Below are 6,532 nucleotides of genomic sequence, written 5' to 3' on the forward strand. Positions count from 1 at the left end.
TGTCATCTGTGTTTTGGTTTTTTTTTTTACATCTTTATTGGAGTATAATTGCTTTATAATGGTGTGTTACTTTCTGCTTTATAACAAACTGAATCAGTTATACGTATACATATGTTCCCATATCTCTTCGCTCTTGCGTCTCCCTCCCACCCACCCTCCCTATCCCACCCCTCCAGGTGGTCACAAAGCACCGAGCTGATCTCCCTGTGCTATGCGGCTGCTTCCCACTAGCTATCTATTCTAGGTTTGGTAGTGTGTATATGTCCATGCCACTCTCACTTTGTCACAGCTTACCCTTCCCCCTCCCCATATCCTCAAGTCCATTCTCTAGTACGTCTGTGTCTTTATTCCTGTCTTACCCCTAGGTTCTTCATGACATTTTTGTTTTCTTAAAATCCATATATATGTGTTAGCATACGGTATTTGTCTCTCTCTTTCTGACTTACTTCACTTTGTATGACAGACTCTAGGTCCATCCACCTCACTACAAATAACTCAATTTCGTTTCTTTATATGGCTGAGTAATATTCCATTGTATATATGTGCCACATCTTCTTTATCCATTCATCTGATGATGGACACTTAGGTTGTTTCCATCTCCTGGCTATTGTAAATAGAGCTGCAATGAGCATTTTGGTACATGACTCTTTCTGAATTACGGTTTTCTCAGGGTATATGCCCAGTAGTGGGATTGCTGGGTCATATGGTAGTTCTATTTGTAGGTTTTTAAGGAACATCCATACTGTTCTCCATAGGGGCTGTACCAATTCACATTCCCACCAGCAGTGCAAGAGTGTTCCCTTTTCTCCACACCCTCTCCCGCATTTATTGTTTCTAGATTTTTTGATGATGGCCATTCTGACCGGTGTGGGATGATATCTCATTGTAGTTTTGATTTGCATTTCTCTAATGATTAATGATGTTGAGCATTCCTTCATGTGTTTGTGGGCAGTCCGTATATCTTCTCTGGAGAAATGTCTATTTAGGACTTCTGCCCATTATTGGATTGGGTTTTTTGTTTTTTTGTTATTGAGCTGCATGAGCTGCTTGTCAATTTTGGAGATTAATCCTTTGTCAGTTGCTTCATTTGCAAATATTTTCTCCCATTCTGAGGGTTGTCTTTTGGTCTTGTTTATGGTTTCCTTTGCTGTGCAAAAGCTTTGAAGTTTCATTAGGTCCCATTTGTTTATTTTTGTTTTTATTTCCATTTCTCTAGGAGGTGGGTCAAAAAGGATCTTGCTGTGATTTATGTCATAGAGTGTCCTGCCTATGTTTTCCTCTAAGAGTTTGATAGTTTCTGGCCTTACATTTAGGTCTTTAATCCATTTTGAGCTTATTTTTGTGTATGGTGTTAGGGAGTGATCTAATCTCATACTTTTACATGTACCTGTCCAGTTTTCCCAGCACCACTTATTGAAGAGGCTGTCCTTTCTCCACTGTATATTCCTGCCACCTTTATCAAAGATAAGGTGTCCATAAGTGTGTGGGTTTATCTCTGGGCTTTCTACCCTATTCCATTGATCTATCTTTCTGTTTTTGTGCCAGTACCATACTGTCTTGATTACTGTAGCTTTGTAGTATAGTCTGAAGTCAGGCAGCCTGATTCCTCCAGCTCCATTTTTTGTTCTCAAGATTGCTTTGGCTATTTGGGGTCTTTTGTGTTTCCATACAAATTCTGAAATTTTTTGTTCTAGTTCTGTGAAAAATGCCAGTGGTAGCTTGATAGGGATTGCATAGAATCTGTAGACTGCTTTGGGTAGTAGAGTCATTTTCACAATGTTGATTCTTCCAATCCAAGAACATGGCATATCTCTCCATCTATTTGTATCATCTCTAATTTCTTTCATCATTGTCTTATAATTTTCTGCATACAGGTCTTTTGTCTCCTTAGGGAGGTTTATTCCTAGATATCTTATTCTTTTTGTTGCAGTGGTAAATGGGAGTGTTTTCTTGATTTCACTTTCAGATTTTTCATCATTAGTGTATAGGAATGCCAGAGATTTCTGTGCATTAATTTTGTATCCTGCCACTTTTCCAAATTCACTGATTAGCTCTAGTAGTTTTCTGGTAGCATCTTGAGGATGCTCTATGTATAGGATCATGTCATCTGCAAACAGTGACAGCTTTACTTCTTTTCCGATTTGGATTCCTTTTACTTCCTTTTCTTCTCTGATTGCTGTGGCTAAAACTTCCAAAACTATGTTGAATAACAGTGGTGAGAGTGGGCAACCTTGTCTTGTTCCTGATCTTAGTGGAAATGCTTTCAGTTTTTCACCGTTGAGGACGATGTTGGCTGTGGGTTTGTCATATATGGCCTTTATTATGTTGAGGAAAGTTCCCTCTATGCCTACTTTCTGGAGGGTTTTTATCATAAATGGGTGTTGAATTTTGTCGAAAGCTTTCTCTGCATCTATTGAGATGACCATATGTTTTGTCTCCTTCAATTTGTTGATGTGGTGTATCACATTGATTGATTTGCTTGTATTGAAGAATCCTTGCATTCCTGGAATAAACCCCACTTGATCATGGTGTATGATCCTTTTAATGTGCTGTTGGATTCTGTTTGCTAGTATTTTGTTGAGGATTTTTGCACCCATGTTCATCAGTGATGTTGGCCTGTAGTTTTCTTTCCTTGTGACATCCTTGTCTGGTTTTGGTATCAGAGTGATGGTGGCCTCGTAGAATGAGTTTGGGAGTGTTCCTCCCTCTGCTATATATACATATATATATTGGCGGTACGGGGACCTCTCACTGTTGTGGCCTCTCCCGTTGTGGAGCACAGCCTCCGGAGGCGCAGGCTCAGCGGCCATGGCTCATGGGATCAGCCGCTCCGTGGCATGTGGGATCTTCCTGGACCGGGACACAAACCCGTGTCCCCTGCATTGGCAGGCAGACTCTCAACCACTGCACCACCAGGGACGCCCCCTCTGCTATATTTTGGAAGAGTTTGAGAAGGACAGGTGTTAGCTCTTCTCTAAATGTTTGATAGAATTCGCCTGTGAAGCCATCTGGTCCTGGGCTTTTGTTTGTTGGAAGATTTTTAATCACAGTTTCAATTTCAGTGCTTGTGATTGGTCTGTTCATATTTTCTATTTCTTCCTGGTTCAGTCTCAGCAGGTTGTGCATTTCTAAGAATTTGTCCATTTCTTCCAGGTTGACCATGTTATTGGCATAGAGTTGCTTGTAGTAATCTCTCATGATCCTTTGTGTTTCTGCACTGTCAGTTGTTCCTTCTCCTTTTTCATTTCTAATTCTATTGATTTGAGTCTTCTCCCTTTTTTTCTTGATGAGTCTGGCTAATGGTTTATCTGTTTTGTTTATCTTCTCAAAGAACCAGCTTTTAGTTTTATTGATCTTTGCTATCGTTTCCTTCATTTCTTTTCCATTTACTTCGGATCTGATTTTATGATTTCTTTCCTTCTGCTAACTTTGGGGTTTTTTGTTCTTCTTTCTCTAATTGCTTTAGGTGCAAGGTTAGGTTGTTTATTCGAGATATTTCCTGTTTCTTTTTTTTTTTTTTTTCCCAGTCAACGAAAGAGAATCTTTACTGAGGCCCCAGGGCCATGGGGCTTAGGCAGGAGGCCACCCTGCGGGCAAAGAAGAAGCCGGTGGAGGGGCCTTATTTGGCCTTCTTCTTGGGGCAGTTGACAGCACGGGGGTGCAGGCGAGTGTAACACTTGCGGCAGATCATCTTGTCGCAGTTGTATTTCTGAGCGAGCTGGCATAGTGAAGGCTCGATGATGCCACCTCGCAGACGAAGCACCAAGTGCAGAGTGGACTCTTCCTGGATATTATAGTCTGACAGAGTGCGGCCATCCTTCAGCTGTTTGCCCGTGAAAATCAGACGCTGCTGGTCAGGTGGACTGCCCTCCTTGTCTTGGATTTTAGCTTTGACATTCTCAGTGGTGTCACTGGGCTCGATCTCTAGAGTGATGGTCTTGCCCATCAAGGTCTTCACAAAGATCTGCATCTCTGTGTCTGCTGCTCCATCGTCTCATTGACAAGAAATAGCTGTTTCCTGTTTCTTAAGGTAGGATTGTATTGCTATAAACTTCTCTCTTAGAACTGCTATTGCTGCATACCATAGGTTTTGGGTCATCGTGTCTCCATTGTCATTTGTTTCTAGGTATTTTTTGATTTCCTCTTTGATTTCTTCAGGGATCACTTCATTATTAAGTAGTGTATTGTTTAGCCTCCATGTGTTTGTCTGTTTTAAGATCTTTTCCTGTAATTGATATCTAGTCTCATAGCGTTGTGGTCAGAAAAGATACTTGATATGATTTCAATTTTCTTAAATTTACCAAGGCTTGATTTGTGACCCAAGATGTGATCTATCCTGGAGAATGTTCCATGAGCACTTGAGAAAAATGTGTACTCTCTTGTTTTTGGATGGAATGTCCTATAAATATCAGTTAGGTCCATCTGGTTTAATGTATCATTTAAAGCTTGTGTTTCCTTATTTATTTTCATTTTGGATGATCTGTCCATTGGTGAAAGTAGGGTGTTAAAGTCCCCTACTATGAATGTGTTACTGTCAACTTCCCCTTTTATGGCTGTTAGTATGTGCCTTATGTATTGAGGTGCTCCTATGTTGGGTGCATAAATATTTACAATTGTTATATCTTCTTCTTGGATCGATCCCTTGATCATTATGTAGTGTCCTCCTTTGTCTCTTCTAATAGTCTTTATTTTAAAGTCTATATTGTCTGATATGAGAATTGCTACTCCAGCTTTCTTTTGGTTTCCATTTGCATGGAATATCTTTTTCCATCCCCTCACTTTCAGTCTGTATGTGTCTCTAGGTCTGAAGTGGGTCTCTTTTAGACACAAATATATATGGGTCTTGTTTTTGTATCCATTCAGCCAGTCTGTGTCTTTTGGTGGGAGCATTTAATCCATTTACATTTAAGGTAATTATCGATATGTATGTTCCTATTCCCATTTTCTCAATTGTTTTGTGTTTGTTATTGTAGGTCTTTTCCTTCTCTTGTGTTTCTTGCCTAGAGAACTTCCTTTAGCATTTGTTGTAAAGCTGGTTTGGTGGTGCTGAACTCTGTCAGCTTTTGCTTGTCTGTAAAGGTTTTAATTTCTCCATCAAATCTGAATGAGATCCTTGCTGGGTAGAGTAATCTTGGTTGTAGGTTTTTCTCCTTCATCACTTTAAATATGTCCTGCCAGTCCCTTCTGGCTTGCAGAGTTTCTGTGGAAAGATCAGCCATTAACCTTATGGGGATTCCCTTGTGTGTTATTTGTTGTTTTTCCCTTGTTGCTTTTAATATGTTTTCTTCGTATTTAATTTTTGACTGTTTGATTAATATGTGTCTTGGCGTGCTTCTCCTTGGATTTACCCTGTACGGGACTCTCTGTGCCTCCTGGACTTGATTAACTATTTCCTTTCCCATATTAGGGAAGTTTTCAACTATAATCTCTTCAAATATTTTCTCAGTCCCTTTCTTTTTCTCTTCTTCTTCTGGGACCCCTGTAATTCAAATGTTGGGGCGTTTAATGTTGTCCCAGAGGTCTCTGAGACTGTCCTCAGTTCTTTTCATTCTTTTTTCTTTATTCTGCTCTGCAGTAGTTATTTCTACTATTTTATCTTCCTGGTCACTTATCCGTTCTTCTGCCTCGGTTATTCTGCTGTTGATCCCATCTAGAGTATTTTTAATTTCATTTATTGTGTTGTTCATCGTTGCTTGTTTCATCTTTAGTTCTTCTAGGTCCTTGTTAAATGTTTCTTGCATTTTCTCTATTCTATTTCCAAGATTTTGGATCATCTTTACTATCATTATTCTGAACTCTTTTTCAGGTAGACTGCCTATTTCCTCTTCATTTGTTAGGTCTGGTGGGTTTTTATCTTGCTCCTTCATCTGCTGTGTGTTTTTCTGTCTTCTCATTTTGCTTATCTTACTGTGATTGGGTTCACCTTTTTGCAGGCTGCAAGTTCGTAGCTCCCGTTGTTTTTGATGTCTGTCTCCAGTGGCTAAGGTTGGTTCAGTGGGTTGTGTAGGCTTCCTGGTGGAGGGGACTAGTGGCTGTGTTGTGGTGTATGAGGCTAGATCTTGTCTCTCTAGGAAATAAAGTTATTAAAATAGAAAATAATTATTAAGAAAAAAAATTTTTTAAATAGTAAAAAAACAAACAAAACGGATGGATAGAACCCTAGGACAAATGGTGAGAACAAAGCTATTCAGACAAAATCTGACCCAGAAGCATACACATACACACTCACAAAAAGAGGAAAAGGGGAAAAAATAATAAATCTTGGTCTCAAAGCCCACCTCCTCAATTTGGGATGATTCGTTTTCTATTCAGGTATTCCACAGATGCAGGTACGTCAGGTTGATTGTGGAGATTTAATCCACTGCTCCTGAGGCTGCTGGGAGAGATTTCCGTTTCTCTTCTTTGTTCTCGCAGCTTCCGGGGCTCAGCTTTGGATTTGGCCCCGCCTCTGCGTGTAGGTCCCCTGAGGGCGTCTGTTTTTTGCTCAGACAGGACGGGGTTAAAGGAGCCGCTGACTCGGGGGCTCTGGCGC

The 6,532-nt window shown here is 40.2% G+C and overlaps 1 pseudogene across 1 annotated transcript; it reads right to left on the bottom strand.

Moving 5' to 3' along the window:
* Positions 1 to 3,619: 3,619 nt before the first annotated feature.
* LOC103083100 (ubiquitin pseudogene) lies at positions 3,620 to 3,977 on the bottom strand (annotated as a pseudogene). The gene has a single exon (XR_014368601.1). The product of XR_014368601.1 is annotated as a ubiquitin pseudogene (transcript).
* Between the last annotated feature and the right edge of the window lie 2,555 nt (positions 3,978 to 6,532).

The sequence above is a fragment of the Lipotes vexillifer genome, unplaced genomic scaffold (genome assembly GCF_000442215.2).
Source record: "Lipotes vexillifer unplaced genomic scaffold, Lipotes_vexillifer_v1.1 scaffold211, whole genome shotgun sequence".
Taxonomy (NCBI): domain Eukaryota; kingdom Metazoa; phylum Chordata; class Mammalia; order Artiodactyla; family Lipotidae; genus Lipotes; species Lipotes vexillifer.